The sequence below is a fragment of the Portunus trituberculatus genome, chromosome 37 (genome assembly GCF_017591435.1).
Source record: "Portunus trituberculatus isolate SZX2019 chromosome 37, ASM1759143v1, whole genome shotgun sequence".
NCBI classification, from domain to species: Eukaryota; Metazoa; Arthropoda; class Malacostraca; order Decapoda; family Portunidae; genus Portunus; species Portunus trituberculatus.
In genome coordinates, this window is record NC_059291.1 from 2,210,190 (window position 1) to 2,229,186 (window position 18,997).

The 18,997-nt window shown below is 41.7% G+C and overlaps 1 protein-coding gene across 19 annotated transcripts in view; it reads left to right on the top strand.

Moving 5' to 3' along the window:
- Positions 1 to 1,312: 1,312 nt before the first annotated feature.
- Positions 1,313 to 18,997, top strand: part of LOC123514343 — a 567,471-nt gene continuing 549,786 nt past the window's right edge. For 6 of the 19 annotated variants that reach the window (XM_045272187.1, XM_045272200.1, XM_045272196.1 and 3 more), the window contains exon 1: positions 1,322 to 1,426. The gene's annotated coding sequence lies outside the window, so the exon portion shown is untranslated. Of the gene's footprint in view, positions 1,427 to 1,562; positions 1,711 to 17,460; positions 18,306 to 18,997 lie in introns of those variants that run through there. The other 13 variants (XM_045272195.1, XM_045272201.1, XM_045272202.1 and 10 more) reach the window with 9 other exon arrangements.

Consider the following 18,997-nt stretch of genomic DNA (forward strand, 5'->3'; position numbering starts at 1 on the left):
GCTTGATAAAAAAAAAAAAAAGGTGATTCTCCACTTTCACAAAACCGACTGTCTAAAATGGTAGGTCTTTCTGTTCTGCTAATTAATCTGTAAAACAATAAGTAAAAAAATAAAAATGTCAGTAGTGAGCCTTGATATCGTTCTGTGGGAAGTATTTTCACATCTTCAGTGGCCAAGGTGTTCATGTATTGGAGGAGGCTTATCAATGGTGGTGCTGTGTGCTTGTCTTTCCTGGACGGCAAATTATTCATCCCTCAACACCTCAAGATGATATTCATTGGTTACATCATGAAATCTTTGATAAGCAGTGAGTCCCGCTGGTAGTCTCTCTCTCTCTCTCTCTCTCTCTCTCTCTCTCTCTCTCTCTCTCTCTCTCTCTCTCTCTCTCTCTCTCTCTCTCTCTCTCTCTCTCTCTCTCTCTCTCTCTCTCTCTCTCTATATATATATATATATATATATATATATATATATATATATAGAGAGAGAGAGAGAGAGAGAGAGAGAGAGAAGGGGGGAGGGAAATATGAAACAGGATGTGAAAGGATGACAGTTTAGATAGGTAAGTGTCCCATAACCAAGTTCTTGGTAAATTCCAGCCTTTTCTGTTTTGATGAGTACACGTCTTATGGTATGCCGATACAAAGGCCGATACAAAGGCCTGACCCAGAAGAAATTCTGCGTCACCTGTACCATCAAGATCATGCTAATACTGTCATATTTTAGGTTAAGGCCTATATTGAACGATCTCAAAAGAAAAAAAAAGAAAGAAAGATGACTTTACCACAAGGAAGAGAAAAACCAAAACATCAACATCAGCGTTGCTGATAAGTTAAAGAAAAAAAGACGAAAAAAAAAAAAAAAAAAAAAGGAAAGAGAATAGGGAAGGAGAGACTGTTAAGGGAATGGCTGGATCCCTATACACTTCTATTGTTATGGATGGAAGGGCGGGGTCTGCATCATTCAGTCCCTTGAGGAAAAGAGTAAGATTCAGCAGGTTACTTATATATAGTCTTTAGTTCTATATGCGTGATAAATCGCGTCTTGGAATGCGCATGCACAGGAGGCCAACTCGCCAATATTTTCGCAGCTCAGGGATTTCGCGCGACAGCTGCTTAGCCTGCATCACAGCAGCTGCTGAGCTGCTCACATAATTGAACTGGAGCGGTAAATGAATTTCCTTTCAAACATTTAGCATCAGTAAGATAATTTTTTCATTTACGTTTCTTGGGTGTATAATATGCTAATACAAATGTGATGTGTTTTCGTTGCTTGTGGAGCTTCATTTGTTTATAGTTTGGTATTAGCGTGGCGCCATCTATTGTGTGTGTTTGGCGGCAGTTTGGACAGCTGTTTGTTTACATGAGACCCTGACGTGCCCGAGACGTGTTATCACGCTCACGATACCAAGTCACCATTACATCTGAAGGTAAGATAACCATTCGTGTTTTTCATAAGGTGTTTTAGAGTCACCACTATTAACAGGACGAGCGAGCAGTGGAGGTGTAGGATTATTGCTAATTACGTGCATATGTCGTGACCCGGCCCTTTCACCTTTCGTCCAGTGTCATCAGCGGCAGCCTGTACCATTTCAGTCCAGCAATCGTCAGGAATGATGACTCGTATCGATCACAGCCAGATGAGCAGTTGTGACACAGGCTGAGGATCGGTGTGGCAATCAGCTGTTCTTGTGGAGGGTCGGCACTTGTGGAGGTGTGTGGGCCAATCCAGATTTGTACCTTTTCCAGTGTAGGGTGACATTTTTCCGAATAATCCCACCACTGTGACTGGAGGTTAACATGGGTACCCTAACGCATTATGTAAGTAAAAGGGAATGCTAAAGTTACTTTTATGTAAAAAAAAAAAGCAAGACAAACTACCCAAATAATTATGGAGAAATGAAAATAACTTCTATAATTTGTAAGCAATAACGTGACTTGGAAGCAAATTTTTTAAAACTTTTATTTTTATTTGGTTCTTTTTATCATATTTCACAAGTAATTTGATGATTTTTTGCCTATTTACTAAACCGTGGAGTCATGTCACCCACAGTGTAGAGTCATTTTGCTCATAGTTTTTGCTCATTGGTTACAGCCTAAGTGATTATGAACGGTTACAAAAGAATGGAGGGTTAATGTGCAGAAGAGGTCCCCCTTACCAATCTCTTCAAAGTAGTCATTATGAAGAAGTTATAATAGTATACTTGTGATGTATGAAGATTTCAGAAGGCGGTCGACCTTACGTAGGTCACACTGCTTTCTTGAAAATCACCCATCTCCGCCAGAATCTAAGTCCCTAACAGATACGTTCACTGTGGTACGCAGGTGAAACTGAGCCTCGCAACACCTCAGTCACGTACCTCTGCCTTGACAGGAACAAGTTCCTATTACATGTGAATTGACAACATGTCATCAACGTATGTGTTATGAGACAAAAATGTAAATAATGCACCACCTTTCTCTTTGATGACAACTTATCTTCGTCTTTTTCCTCAATTCACACTTTCATTCATGTACTTTTATTAATTTTCAAACATGAACGCTTTTCATTGGTTCGTGAGCGCAGATATCAGCGCAGGTATCAATCCGCAATGAAGGATGAGGGTAACACGTGTACAGGTGCCCAGTCCTTACCCTGCACCCGCCATGACACGCTGTGAAGTCTGTGATCTCGGCTTGCTGGAGTTTGCTGTCAAGTACAGCGGAAAGGTTGCGAATTTGATTGCTGGGAAATCATCACTCCTGCAATGCAAGTCAGTGTACATTCGAGAAGAGGACCAGCCAGGACCTTCATCCTTTCGTTAAGGTATTGTGAGGAGGGGTATTGGTAGAGGTAGGGCATATTGTGTGGAGCTATAAGAGAACCGGTGGGGGGGAGGGAAGCTACCCCAAAGCAAGGATACGTTAGGTTAGGTTAGTGTTGTTAGGGGGTCCGGGGGTGCAGCCCCCCCGGTTAGGTTAGGTTACATTAGGTTAGGTTAGGTTTATGTTAGGTTAGGTTAGTGTTATAGGGGGTTGGTTAGGTTAGGTTAGGTTAGGTTTTTTGTTAGGGTTAGGTTAGTGTTCGGGGAGGCACAGCCCCCCCGGTTAGGTTAGGTTACGTTAGGTTAGGATTATGTTAAGGTTAGGTTAGTGTTGTAGGGGGGAGGGTTAGGTCAGGTTACATTAGGTTAGGTTTATGTTAGGGTTAGGTTAGTGTTGTAGGGGGGGTCCGGGGGGTGCAGCCCACCGGTTAGGTTGGGTTACGTTAGGTTAGGTTTATGTTAGGGTTAAGTTAGTGTTGTAAGGGGGAGGTTTCCTATATTTAGGGATATTTTCGAACATTTGTGGAAATGTTCCTAGATTTTTCAAAGTCCATATATCACTCAAATGTACCTCCCCCCTAAAACCCCCGATTTCCCACAGGCCCCAAACTTGCTAGGACTGGGAAGGGATAATTTCAGTGAAAATTATTCTTGAATTTTTCAATTTTTTCATTTACATTTTCATTTTGGCTCCCCCCACCCAAAACCCCCCAATTCCCCCGAATGGAGGATGAGGAGTATTGTTGACGATTGGCAGAATGATATATAAATTGTTTACGTCAGGCCACTCAACTGTGCTTTTGGGGTGGGAGTGAAAGGCAAACCAAGACTCAAAAACACAGTACAATATACATCAAGGTAGCCAGGATTCAGTAGAGCTTGAAACATCATATGAAATAGTTCCTCACAGCCTGAAAAAATGTGCGTGCGTGCATGCGTGTGCACTTGTTCATGGTTAATTTACCTCTCACTTTTTTTTTACTGTGCGTTTCAGTTTTGAATTTGTGATTTGAGGCTAAATTAACATGTCTACTTAAGGCCAGTATCTATATAAAAAAAACAAAAAAAACATGAAGGATCCTGCAGAAAAAGTATAAGGCTTTGCTGGGTAAAACATTCACTCTATGGGATGAATATGTGAGAGAGAGGGCATCTTATCAGTTGCTGAGAGCTTGTGTTGACTGTAATAGCTCAGTGTGCAGCTGAATTTATATTTTGGGTTGAATGTAGCGGGCGTTTAGGTGTGGCCCTGGGCTTCACCGGTATTCCTTCAGTAGATCATGGGCTTGTCTTCTTTCTCCAACATCACTCCACCTTATCATCTGTCTCTATCTTTCTTTCTTTCCCTCTATTCCTATATAAATTGGTGTATTTCCAAAATTATTTCTGAAATCATTCTAACTTTTGTTCCACATCACCATTGAGGTAAAATCCAAGGCATGTTTTTTTGTATAAAAGTCTCCCCTCATTTTAATTATTGTGGCAGATGAGCGGGGGAGTGTGATCTTGCTGAAACCTCCACATGACCTGACTCGCCAGTCAGTCCTGACCTGCCCTTGCTATGGACCATTCTCTTACTGGAAGCTCACCATATGGTCACCTTACAGCCAGTCTCAGGCAGTAATCTACAACATGAACAAGAAGTACTTGAGGAACAGAGAAGAGAGAGAGAGAGAGAGAGAGAGAGAGAGAGAGAGAGAGAGAGAGAGAGAGAGAGAGAGAGAGTAGGATTGGAGAATTGGTCGATGAACTGTGGTGTGGCAGCAGTGGAAGACTAGCAATCAAAAAGTGGATCGCATCCAAACAACCAGTTTAGAATGGCCAAAGTATGATATGCATTTGAAGAACAATTTCATATTAAAGTTTTTTTTAGCCTATTTAAGTTTTGAAAGTTTTAAATAGTTATTACATCTAGATTTTAAACTTAATCATTGTTTTAGAGGCCATATTTCTATATTCAGCACATGAATATAATAATAAAATTATCTTTCCGATTATTTATTTATCATTGTCCGATAAACACATGATAGGATAAACAGCATCCATGATTTCATCACATTTGTTCTTTTTCCCCACAAAGTGGATATGACATGGAACGTGTAGGTGAAATGACTCTTACATGTCGGTGTATTGACATGTGGTGAATGGACATGTGGGCATAATGACTAAAACTCTATTAGTACTGGCAGGAAATATGTCATGAATGAAAGTGAGAGAAAATAAGAAAAATTTTTGAATGGTCTGCTGCTTGAATGTTTATGTATTTCTTGTGAAGCATAGAAGTGTATCCATCTGGAACAGTGTGTGGGAGGTGAATGATGAATTTGTTAGTGACTGAGTTTCTGATGTTGGTAAAGTACTCACTATGTTCCTGTATTGAGTTTGTCATCCTGTTTACTTTATCACTAGGAAATTTACTTGCAAGGCACTGTAAGAATTACCTGTCACTTTTGGTGTGGACAGGGCCTCTCGTTAAGGGATTGTTTTACTAATGCCCTGTAGTGTTTGTTATACTTAGCACAGACAGCTTAGTTAGCTTTAGATTCAGATATTTCATAAAAATTTTTGAGTGGACCATATATAGTGGAGACTCATTACTCAAACTCAATTAATTCCAAATAGCTGTTCAAGTATCAAAAAGTTTGACTATCGTTACTTATAAATCAGATAATTCATTTTAATCTTAGCAAACCTCATGTTTTATAAAAAAAATTCAGTGTACGTAATTTTTTTTTTCACGATTTGATTTGTACATGCCGTAAGTGAAGGCTGGTGATGGATAACATAGAAGAGGAAGGGAGAAGAGTGGTGGGGAGGAGGGAGGTCGTTGGAGTATGAGTCACCATCCATGAATACGTCTTTGTAAGTTTTCTCCCTGTGTGATTCCTGTGAACGCTATTGCTCACTAACACTTGCAGTCTCACTAGATTCCTTATTTTTACCACTAATTAGCCTCTTTGGTGGCATAAAAGTTTGTAAATGAAAAAACTACAGAACGCAGAAGAATGATTTTTTTTTCAAGACTGCGTCAGGACTAGGGATATGCACCAGTATAGGGTATACTGTTTTACCAGTATTACCAGTAAAACTGGTATCAGAATGGGACAGAAGCAGCTGTGGCTAGGGTGAGGACAGAGCTTTGTTTACAACCATGGGTGCAGCTGTTTGATTACCAGATATTTTCACCACTAATAAGCATTTGGTGTTTATATAAGTTTATAAATGAAAAACTACAGGCAGAACGCACAGAATGTTATTCTGACGATTGCGGCAGCACAACTGGCTGAGGGAGGAGGGAGAGGCCAGGGAGCCTTTGTTTACAACCACGTGTGTAGACGTTCGACTATCAGGTATTTTTTTTTGAGTATTAAATAAAACTTTTGCGTTTGAGTATTGAAAAGTTTGACTATTAAGACGTTCTATTATTGAGTCTCCACTGTTTATATATTTTTTGTATTTTTACTTTTCATCATCCCTAAACCTTGCTATTCCACCAGGTGCCCAAGTTTGATGGAGGAGGAGAGAAAGTGAAGTAGTGATGGAGTTAGTTCTTCAGAACAAGGAACTTAACATCAGATGGAATGAAATTAATTAATGTTAATGTGAAAGCAGTTCTACTGGAAGAAGCATTATGTTAGTTCAAAAGATGGAATATTGACATGTTCTGTTAATAAGATAAACTATTTCAAGATATTCCAAGATATTTGATACATATACTTAGAAATTTTGATTCATGTCATCATCATGGTGGGTTTTCATGTCATCATCATGGTGGGTTTTGTAATTTTCAAGATAGTGACTATGAATTTGTGATTAATGATGAATCTCATTCTGTGTGTGTGTTTTTTTTTTTATGGATGGTGGCTTTTTCAGCATGCCACCTTGATATACAGTGTATGTGTTACATGTGTATAGATCATGAAGTTGTTATGAGGAATCTTTGCTTAATTAAAAATAATGTTTTGAAACTTACCATTGGTGATCGCAAACTTGCCTTTGGATATTTTCTCATATGTTTACTTTAAATGTTGTAGTTGTTTCTCTGTCTTTGTGGGAATGTGCATCAGGCTAGATTCCTTAGGAATCTTACTCATTATTATAAATTTGATAGACTGATTGGAATATATATTAAGAATGAAGGTCAAAATTACAAAGAATAACAAATGGAAAGAGAAAATGTATAGAACTGGGAGTGGGTGAAGTTATGGATGATACATGTATAGTCTTGGTGTGAGGGAGACGGCTCAAAGTTCTTAAAAAAAAAAAAATGAAGACAGACTGAATATTATGTGGAATTAATCAATGTGGATGTTCAAAAAGGAATACTTTGAGATGATGTGGCCATGTTGTGATTGTGAAGAAGTGTGAAAGTGTTGTTTGTAGAGCTTAAACAAGTGAGAAGGGGATGTGTGAAAATTGATTATGCAGCAAGCAAGAACAATAGGAGTGAATGGAGAGCAACATTGGTGAGTGCATGAAAACACTCACTTCTTGTCTACTGGTAGGGAGTGTGGATATACTTGGAGGAGTCCATTAAGGGTGTGGGACACTCACTAAGAAGTATCCTGCATCTGCTGTGGTCTCAGAATTGGAACAGATGTAGGGTAGAAAACAGTCTTGTGTGAAACTATATGTCTATGCCGAAACTTTTGAAGAGTAGTGTGATGTTCGTGAGACCATCCCTTTTCACTGGGGGCTGATGAGGCTAAGAGTATAAACTTAAGGCAAGTGCCAAGTGGAATACTACCATCATACAAATACGTGATGAATTTTAATCATGGAATTCTAAATCATGTGCCTTTGATTCATCTCGCTAATATACGTATGTACTTCTATTATTCAGCATCCAATAAGTTAGAAAGGGACAGAACCTAACAGGCAAGGAGAAAATAACTGGTTAAAGAAAATCTCTTTGTACTTTGAATGAAATGAAAGTGCACTTGATCATCGTTTATCCAGACCTTGTTTATCTGGATTTTGTTTTTTCTGTGCAGTTTCCAGATATTAATTTGATAATTTGCGTCTGGACAGTAAACAAATGAATTCAAACTATGTAATGTAAGCTAGTGGCCCCAAGTGTGGCTTAAAAGCTGGGATTGATTAGAAAATTAGAGAAAGGTGCTAGTGTTGTGAGTGTTTGTGAAGAGTATGGTGTGGTCAAACAAACTACATACATTGGACATTAGTAACTCAAAAGATAGGCTGGTAGAATATCCTGCCAAATACTGTGTGGCTGCATCATCAAGTAAAAGCGGTAAAGATGCACCAAGAAAAATGTAAGGACTGGAAAAGATGCTGCATTAGAGGCCATGGTTTTCAAGTATATATGGTGGGGATCAATGTTCATGACACTGAAAGCCTTGCCGAAGCTAGTAAGCTTCCACAGTAGACTGACATAGAAAATTTCAGGAAGAGCAATGGATGGCTGTGGTGATTCCACAATTGACAGACTTTTTAATGGTACTGTGCAGGGTGATACAAACACAGCCAGCATCGCATGACACGACTGTATGCTGTGGTAGTATACTCACTGTAGTACTTCATGTCTATTTAGTTATTTTTGCACTCTCAGCTATTACATTTAGGTTATTTTTAGGTTTATGTTAACTAATATTAAGTTTGTTTTGGTTTAGTTGGTCAGTGGAACCAAATTAGACTAATTTTCACATTTCCTTAAAAAGTCTAAGGATACAAACAGCCACATTTGGAAAACAAAAGCCCCATTTGTGTTATCCATACTTTTCATTATCCAGACTGGTGCCTGCACCATTTAGTCCAGAAAAGCAAGGCTCGAGTGTACATGTAGAATAACTTGAATAGCTCCCACAGTCATCAATAATGGACACCTGAGGTCACCGTTATGTTGTATCTATTATTACTTCTAAAACCATTTATGCTTCACTTGGTAATAGTCTCTGCTTGGGTTTAACTCGGTGTTCTCTCAGCTGAGTCAAATGTGACAACTCTTACGTATCTAGTTTATAATGATGTGGAGAGAAATTCAGCATTATAAAGCCTAACATCAGCTTGGTTTATTGATAAGTAAATGTCTGTTGAAAAGTCCAACTTTCTCTCCTCTGTGTTTGCTCTAGTTTGCATTACAATACAATTCCAATAATCAGCAAACTATAGGAAGTAATGTTAACCAGCAGATGTAATGTAGTACAGAATGTGGCATCTATTTCTTGATGGGAAATTCAATTACTATGTAAATTGTGCAGTTTTTTGTGGTTGCCGAATAACTTTAGTTTTTGTGTATTCAAGTAAGAATGAACTACAGTAAAAACTCAGCTCACGACCATAATTCGTTCCTTAATCCTGTTTGTCACCCGATTTGTTCGTCCCCTGAATCAATTTCTCCCATAAGAATGTATTGAAATACCATTAATCTGTTCCAGACCAAAAAAAATCATACCTCTGTCCATAAAACCCGTTCAAAATAGACCTGTAATGTAGGTGGTGGCGGTGGTGGTGTGATGGCGGCTGGCGTGATACAACCCTGGGATAACTTTAGACGCGGAAGAAACCAGCAAGGTATTGACATGGTGTCTTGGCGGTCCCATCACGCAGAATGCCACGTGCAACAGGCAGGAATTCAGTGCATAAAGCGTGTGTGTGTGTGTGTGTGTGTGTGTTTCACTGTTTGATCTGCTGCAGTCTCTGACGAGACAGCCAGACATTACCCTACAGAACGAGCTCAGAGCTCATTATTTTCGATCTTCGGATAGGCCTGAGACCAGGCACACACCACACACCCAGACAACAAGGTCACAACTCGATTTACATCCTGTACCTACTCACTGCTAGGTGAACAGGGGGTACACGTGAAAGGAGACACACCCAAATATCTCCATCCGGCCGGGGAATCGAAGCCCGGTCCTCTGGCTTGTGAAGCCAGCGCTCTAACCACCGGGCGTGTGTGTGTGTGTGTGTGTGTGTTACAATCCAGTGATACAGTGGAACCACGCGCTCGTTGGGGTCCATGGGGTCCCCAAGCGCACGGGCTCAAATCCTGGCCACGGCCCTATCATGACGAACAAACTGCCGCACATCAGTTCGTAGCGAGTGCTCAACTGCAACTGAGAGTGAAGGACAACGTCAGCGTGGGTGAGCGGTTGCCGCCTGCCGGCGAGCCGTTTAACCGTGTTCATCCCTCGAAATATCGTTCGTCCCTTGGGTCGATTTATTTACAAATTTTTTGGTCGTCTCGCGAATTGTTAATCCTTAAAGATGTTCGTCAAGCGAGGTTTTACTGTACATATTTTTGTCTTGTTGACTGTAACAATAGCTTTTCTTCAAGGCAGGAGTTGATGGCATTTGGAGACTAAAGTCTTTGATCTTGGTGCTGTACTTGATATTTAGAATTGGGGCGTCTTCTTGGAACTTATCAAAATACTCCTTTGTAAATTATCATTATATAGAATTATACCTTTAAAGTTGAGGATAATGATAGATGCAATATGCAGCTCACTGGTTGTAAGAGAGCAGCTGTAGAACTAGATAAAACTATTCAGTATTTGTCCAAGTAAAGAAGTAATACTGCTGTTTATGGGCTAAAGGGGATACTTTTTGGGGGTACCTCCTATTTCAAAGCCCATCCGCTAGGAAACCATTGCCCTGAGTGAGTAAGCCCAACCTACATTCAGACTGTGGACAGGATTCGAACCCATGCGCTTGGAGACCCCTCAGACCCCAAAGCACGCATGGTTCCACTGTACCACTGTGGTCCCTATTATCTTACAAATCTTTAATTAGCTTTCTTTAATGTAAGAGGGGAAAACTGGCCAAGTGCAACAAAAATGATTGAACAGAGAGGCCTGCTGAGATGCCAGTCCATGAACAAGGTTGAAAAGTTTGCTAAAGGGATGGGATAAATGTCTTGAACCTCACTCTTGAGTAAGTTCAGGTCATGAGTAGATGGAAATAAAGAAGCAGACTGGGAATTTCAGAATTTACTGGAGAAAGAGATGAATGATTGAGAGTACCAGTTGACTTTTGTATTAGAGAGATGAACAGAATAAGGGTGAGAGAAAAAAGAATGCCTCGTGCAGTGAGGGTGTGAGAGAATGGAAGGCATGCAGTTAGCAAGACCAGAAGACCAATTAGCATGAAGATAGCAGTAGAAGATAACAAAAGATGCAATATTGTAGCATTGAGAAAGAGGCTGAAGACAATCACTCAGAGGAGAGGAATTGATAAGATGAAAGCTTTAAATTCCACCCTATCTAGGCAAGCAGTATGAGTGGAACCCCACCATACATGTGAAGAATACTCCCCATACATGGGTGGATGAGGCTCTTGTACATAGTTAACAGTTGGGGCAGTGAAAAAACTGGCAGCGATATCTCAGAAAATCTAACTTCGTAGAATCTGTTTTAGCTAGAAAAGAGATGTGAAGTTTCCAGTTTATATTATAAGTAAAGAACAGACTAAGGATAATCAGTTTAGAAGAGGGGGCACAGTTGAGTGTCATTGAAGAAGAGAGGATAGTTGTCTGGAAGGTTATGTCAAGTTGATAGATGGAGGAATTGAGTGTTTGAGGCATTGAACTACAAAGAGATCAAAGTCAGGTATTCTGTGGCATTCCTGCATGAGTTGTGCACTTCCTGAAGGGATGGTCATCTTTGAAAAGAAATGGAAAAATGTAGGGTTGTATCATCAGTGTAGGAGAGGATAGGACAAGAAGTTTGGTTAATAGGTGATAGGAAAAAAAATCTATGGTTTTGTTAAAAGATTTAAGAGAGGAACAGTGGCCATCTAGAATAGAATGATTGGAGAAGAAACTTGAAATGAAGTCCCAGAGAGAAAAGAATAATAGCTGTAAGAGGGAAGTTTGGAGATCAAAGCTTTGTACCAGACTCTATCAAAGTCTTTTGATATGTTTAAGGCAACAGTAAAGGTTTCATTAAAATCTATAAAAGAGGAGGATGAACAAGACTCAGTAAGGAAAGCTGCATCACCAACAGTGAAGTGATAGATGTATAAGAATTTTTCTATTGAGGACAGATTAAAAAACTTTGTATAAGCAAGAGATTGAAGGTAATATTTGTCCACAGAAATTGCTTACTTTAATGTCAGGGTGTTTATGCACATAATCCTTTTCAATTGAGGAAGAATAGTATGCTAGCATATGTCATTAATAAGTTCTTGAATATTTGTAAATGAAATATGATAAGTTACGTTTGATAAGTGCTTGTACATGAGTAAGAGCAATAACTTTGAGGAGGTATTTATATGAGTAAGCCTTTCTTTTGAGAATTAGAATTGAGTGAAACATTTTTACTAATGGAAATGTTCCCTGGCTTCAAGGAGAAGGGGAATGGAATAAGGAACTCCCTCCAGAGATCACTTTTAAAGGGATAAAATAGAAGAAGAAAGGTTCTTTAGGATTGACACTTAGGGTGGGGAACAAGGGGAGTAGGGAAGACTTTTTGGGATCAGTCGCTGTGACACAAAAATGTTTCATTAATGAGTAACATTTCTATTGTACTTTCAATGAATTATTTATTTTTTTTAGAAATCTTTGTCCTCATTAATTATTGTTTATGTTATCCTGACTGCCTTCTGTTATCATGTGCCTTAAGTGACTGATTTAATAGCCAGGTTTTGTACAGTACTAGTGGGACATACTGTAACTATTGAGAGTGGCTTGAAAGATCTCATGGTAATTATGAAAAATCACACTCAGCAGTAAATATAGGTGTTTGATGGCTTATTTCCATGCAACCACTCAGTGTGAAGTGATAGATGCAAGACGGCTGTGTATGAAGCAAGGGAGAATGGTTGTGTGTATGGCTGAATGGAGACCAATTGTAAGTTCAGGAATGAGATATTGCTTTCAAGGGTTCATTCGCTTCTGCCCATATCAAATGAAATAAAATAAATAAATAAATAAATAAATAAATAAATGATTAAATAGATAAATTAATGAATAAATAAAAAAAATAATAATGAACATATTTCAGTATTAAAATTGCTGATGAGAACCATATTCATGACTTAAGAAAATGTGATGATGATGATGATGATGATGATGATGATGATGATGATAGTAGAGATGTGAATAATGATAAGAATGATATTGATGTAGATGGTGATTAATCTGACATTGAATAATGATGAGAAAAGTTATAGATAATAATGATGATGGTGATGGTGATGGCGATGATGTCGATAGCATAGGTCAGGGGCACATTCCCAGCTTACCCAGGATTAGCGTATACGGATGGGTTACGCCTATTCGCAGTGGTTGTTTTACCCCCAAAGTGAGGTCGAGCCTTGCCTGAGTTAGATACTAGTGTTTTGTGATGCTGGTGCGAAAAGAGAGTTGTTTCCCCGGCGCTGGAAGACAGTCCGGGGCTTGAGGCTGATCTTATTGGCGTCTTTGGTCCCCTGCAAACCTTTGAAATTGAAATAAGTTAATGTAGCTTTAAAGTAACAAAAGTTGTGTTTTCTCTGGCATGTTTTCCGTATCGATTTTCTAAACGTTCAGCGTGGTCACCAGGGTCCAGGAGTACGGTGCGAATGATAGTGAGGCACTGCTGTGTGGACTTCACTGCCATGTTGGTCTCGTTATATAATGATGTGGGTAGGATATTAAAATTCTGATGTGGCGGGGATGGTGGTAGGTTATAATAATGATAATGCCGTGCGCTGTGACGCTTGTGGGGTGACTCATAGTTACTTATGATAAAAGTCTGCGCTTGGGAAACCGAAGCCTTTGAAAAAAAGCCCTTAATTTTGCCCCATCATTTTGTACGAAGGTTCTTGAATCATGTTCCATTATCACAAAAGAGCTGGGGAGATGTTTGAAGATTGGTATCCTGTACTGGTGCTCGTGAGACAGTCGCGCACTCCAGTGGAATCTTCACATGCAGTACATCATTCTGCTCTTTCAGGTTGGCTGTTAATTCTACCACCTACTGCAGTTGTCCAGAGATTGTTACTGTTGGAGAGAGAGAGAGAGAGAGAGAGAGAGAGAGAGAGAGAATCTATGAAACGCACATTTACTGAGGATGGGAGATAATGCGTAGTGGTGGCGGCAGGAAGTGCAGTGGTTGGTGGTAGTGGTGGTACTCGTGGTTATACTAATGACACTGAAAGAGTATGTGGGAGTCTGTGAGTTTATATACTGAGTCAGAATATGGCTCAAGTCCAGCAGACAAGGAGCGGGAGATAACCAGTGAGTCACACAGTCTCAGCTCACACACGAGTTATACTGGTCAACGGACACTGACTTACATGACTGAAAAATAAATAGGTGGAGATTTACATATGTTAGCTGACAGATAGATTGACTAATTTACTACTTCGCCTTCAAATGCTGCTGACTGCTGGACTGAGTAACTGATTTCACCCTTTCAGTACTGGGACGCATTTTTGCCATGATTTTATGAACATTATGAAGGGTTTATGGAGGTCACAAGATTAATGGCCAGAGTCTTCACTATTTTAACTCGTACATGAGTCTAAAGCTGTGTAAAATCACTAAATAGTAAGCAAAATGCATATGAAAACGCGTCATAAGTTTGAGTGTCATTAGACGATTTTATTAACATTATGAAGGGTTTATGGAGGTCAGAAGATAAATAGCCACAGTCTTTACTATTTTAACCCTTACAAGAGTTTCTGAAGCTGTATAAAATCACCAAATAGTAAACAGAATGCATATGAAAACGCGTCATAGCAGTGAAGGGGTTAACTGAATGTGATACTGCTGAAATGAGTGATGAAGTGACTAGTGATTGGTGACATGCAGGTGACGTGAAGTGAGGTGAGGTTGGGGCAGGGGAAGGTTGTGACTCAGGAGAGGTAGCTTGGCGTGAAGGGGTTAGGGGAGAGGTGCTAGGGAGGGGAGGAGGGGAGAATTACAGGTAAATAACTGGTATTGATTCCTGCTATTATACTGGTTTCATTCTCTCTCTCTCTCTCTCTCTCTCTCTCTCTCTCTCTCTCTCTCTCTCTCTCTCTCTCTCTCTCTCTCTCTCTCTCTCTCTCTTTGTGTGTGTGTGTGTGTGTGTGTGTGTGTGTGTGTGTGTGTGTGTGTGTGTGTGTGTGTGTGTCTGTGTCTGTGTCTGTCTGTCTGTCTGTCTGTCTGTCTGTCTGTCTGTCTGTCTGTCTGTCTGTCTGTCTGTCTGTCTGTCTGTCTGTCTGTCTGTCTGTCTGTCTGTCTCTCTCTCTCTCTCTCTCTCTCTCTCTCTCTCTCTCTCTCTCTCTCTCTCTCTCTCTCTCTCTCTCTCTCTCTCTCTCTCTCTCCAAAAAGAAGACAATTTATAAAAATTTCGTATTCAGCATTTGAATTTTGATTACGAATATGAATTCATTACAACATCTCACGTTCTTATTAAGAGGCATTTGCAGACATGCTCGGGGAAAAGAGAGGGAGGCGGAAATAGAGTGGAGAGGAGGGAGGGAGGGAGGGAGGGAAGTGAGAGAAGCGGGAGTGATGAGTCTGAAGTGGTTTCAGGAAAGGGCAGGAACGTATGGACTGGCAAGAATTTGGGAGAGAGAGGGGGTGACTCAAGTGTTTAGGGAGGGATAAGGACCTCTTGCACCCTCCTTTCCTCTCCACTCTCCTTCCTCCGCCGCTTGGAGTGGTGGGCGTAGGGGGACCTCTCAGTTTGAGGCTAGAGGTACGTATGGAGGTTGAGGTTGTGAAAGTAAGTTTGAGTGGGGCCAGGCAAGGTCATGTTATTGGGCGTTGAGTACTCAGAGAATGATATTGTTCCTGACGTGGCTGAGGTGAATACGTTTATTTGTTATTAGAAGAGCGGCGCTTCATGGTGCTTGTAGTCATCTGTAAAGGGAAATAAGTGATGAAGTGATGCAGCGGTCCACATGGCGTCCACTGGTATATTAGCTGAAGAATGAGAGGTTAGGTGTAGATGCGATACGAGATCAGTAGGAATGGTCGTGGTTTGCGGGTGATAGGTGGTAAGGTATGAACTTCCGATCTTTCTAAGATTTCCGATTGGGGCAGAGAAAATCTAGTAGTTTTCAATGCCTCAAAAACTCAATTCCTCCATATATCAACTCGACACAACCTTCCAGACAACTATCCCCTCTTCTTCAATGACACTCAACTGTCTCCCTCTTCCACAATGAATATCCTCGGTCTGTCCTTTGCTCATAATCTTAATTGGAAACTGCACATCTCATTTCTTGCTAAAACAGCCTCTATGAAGTTAGGTGTTCTGAGGCGTCTCCGACAGTTTTTCTCGGCCCTCCAACTGCTTACTCTGTATAAGGGCCTTATCCGTCCCTGTATGGAGTACTCTTCGCATGTTTGGGGGGGTTCCAGTCACACAGCTTTGCTTGATAGGGTGGAATCGAAAGCTCTTCGTCTCATCAACTCCCCTCCTCTCACTAACTGTCTTCAGTCTCTTTCTCACCGCCGAAATGTTGCATCCCTTTCTATCTTTTATCGCTATTTTCATGGTAACTGTTCTACTGATCTTGCTAACTGCATGCCTCCCCCTCTCCTGCGGCCTCGCTGCACAAGGCTTTCTTCTTCCTCTCATCCCTATTCTGTCCAACTCTCTAATGCAAGAGTTAACCAGTACGCTCAATCTTTCATCCCTTTCACTGGTAAACTCTGGAACTCCCTCCCTGGATCTGTATTTCCGAATTCCTACAACTTGTCTTCTTTTAAGAGGGAGGTATCGAGGCATTTGCTCCCCTAATTCTGGCTGACGGTTTTGGCACTTTTTGCACGTTTTAGAGAGCCAACACTCAAGTGGGCCTTTTTTAACTTTTTTTTTTTCTTGGCTGGCCCTCTTCCCTACGTGAAAAGAAAAAAAAAATGATAAAGTGATACAGCGGTCCACATGGCGTCCACTGGTATTTTAGCTGAAGAATGAGAGGTTAGCTGTAGATGCGATGTGAGATCAGTAGGAATGGTCGTGGTTTTTGGGTGATTGGTGGTAAGGCACAGCTAGTTACGACGGACGGCTCTAACCCTTATTAGTTTCCTCATTCCCACATGAATCTACCGCAAGAAGGAAGAGAAAATGTCACCAGGCAGTATTCAAAAGTAGCTGTTTAGTTGCATTTCCTAGACACTTAATTGTGTGGCTCCTCTTCTCATTACAGAACTTTTTTTTCAGGACATGCGGCGAGTGTTTGTAGGGTAAAGTGATGTAAGAGTAGTTGGTCTCTCTCTCTCTCTCTCTCTCTCTCTCTCTCTCTCTCTCTCTCTCTCTCTCTCTCTCTCTCTCTCTCTCTCTCTCTCTCTCTCTCTCTCTCTCTCTCTCTCTCTCTCTCTCACACACACACACACACACACACACACACACACACACACACACACACACACACACACACACACACACTCACTCACTCACTCACTCACTCACTCACTCACTCACTCACACTCACTCACTCACTCACTCACTCACTCACACACACACACACACACACACACACACACACACACACACACACACACACACACACACACACACACACACACACACACTCTCTCTCTCTCTCTCTCTCTCTCTCTCTCTCTCACGCACGCACGCACGCACGCACGCACGCACGCACGCACGCACGCACTCACTCACTCACTCACTCACTCACACACACACACACACACACACACACACACACACACACACACACACACACACACACACAGATAATATACTCACATTTTGCTATCTAACGTGTTGTTGTTACTTGTTGACCCAAGAGAAAATGAAAGAAAGTGACAAATTAACTGTTTTTGAGGTGTAAATATTTGAAGTGTAGAGTACGGAAAGTTGACTGGAAGATGTCTCGGGGCCAGCAGTTTGAACGTGGCGCCGAGATTCAGGGTCGTGCGAACCATGACGTGCTTGGCCTGAAAGTTGACTTGATATACACAACCGCCCACCCGAGTCTTGCCACCTTTCCTTTATCCTTGCCTGCTATATTCCGCCCCAACCTTCCACAAGCAGAGAGAGACACACAGGCTATCATATCTGCTGTTCTCATGCTCCTGTGCCTAAATTATAGGACGATATTGATCGGAAACTTGTGGCGACTGTGTGGCAGGGCTGGTGTTGTGGGAGGTTGTGGCTGCCGGCGCTAGATGGCACCACCAACCGATCAATCCGCTGTGTCCGCCTCCGCCGAGATGATGTTTTTACGCCTTATCGCGGCATATTATGTGTGCTACCCTTACAGTGAGGTGGTTTCCTTACGTAACTGAAATAGAAAATCAATGGCATCAAATTAGGCTAAAATGTAGCAAGGATAGAGCGAGTGTAACCAGGTAGAGAGACTTGAAGGATAAATTTCGCCTTTCGTCCGTCGTCGAGCACTTTCCATGCGAGGAGCGATATAGTTCCAGTGTTGTCGGCACGGCCAAGCCCCCGTGGTGTGTTGTAGTGCGCCCTCCCCAATGGACACCCGCCCGCAGTGATAACTCAGTGTGTGTAGTGTGTAGTAGTCCTTGTTCTCCTGGATAACATTTACTCTCTGCAGGAGCTTGGAAAACTCCCCCTGGGGCTCACTGGAAGAGGTAAGAACGTTTCCATTCCAGGAGTGAGGCGTGGGGGCGGGAACGTGACTGTGTTGGCCGAAGTGGGAATGGAAACACAACAGGGACTGGGAATCTGGCCCAGGCCGTGACTCAGTCAGCGAGTGGCCCAGGGCGTGGCAGGAAAGGCAGTTCGGGGTAATATAAACGCGACCACCATAAATACGGGATGAGTGACGTCACCCAGTGGTTGTTGATGTGTAAGACATCGACCAAAGGAACATGGGTGGAAGGAAAGAAACAAGAGAGGGAGAAAGAGAGAGAGGCATGGAAGAAGGCATTTTGAATATTTTTATTAGTTTTCAAAACATTTGATTTTGGTGTAGCTGCCCTTTTCTTGTGTGTGTGTGTGTGTGTGTGTGTGTGTGTGTGTGTGTGTGTGTGTGTGTGTGTGTGTGTGTGTGTGTGTCTAGGTCACACTACCTCCATGCTGTTGGAGGTCCGTCAACATCGCGAGGGGACTCCAGTACATACGTACGTTTATGCACGTCATTCCTGGGATAATTCATTGCAGGCCAGCGGGACGCCCTCCTGCTGGAACGAGGGACGGGGCGGGGTCTGTGGGCGGGTTCTGGGCCACCGCCAGCACGCGGTGGTGTGTCGGGGAGTGTCGCATGTGGGGTGTGTGTGCCGCCTGCACCTCCTCGGGGCGGGGTGAGGGGCCGGGCGGCCAG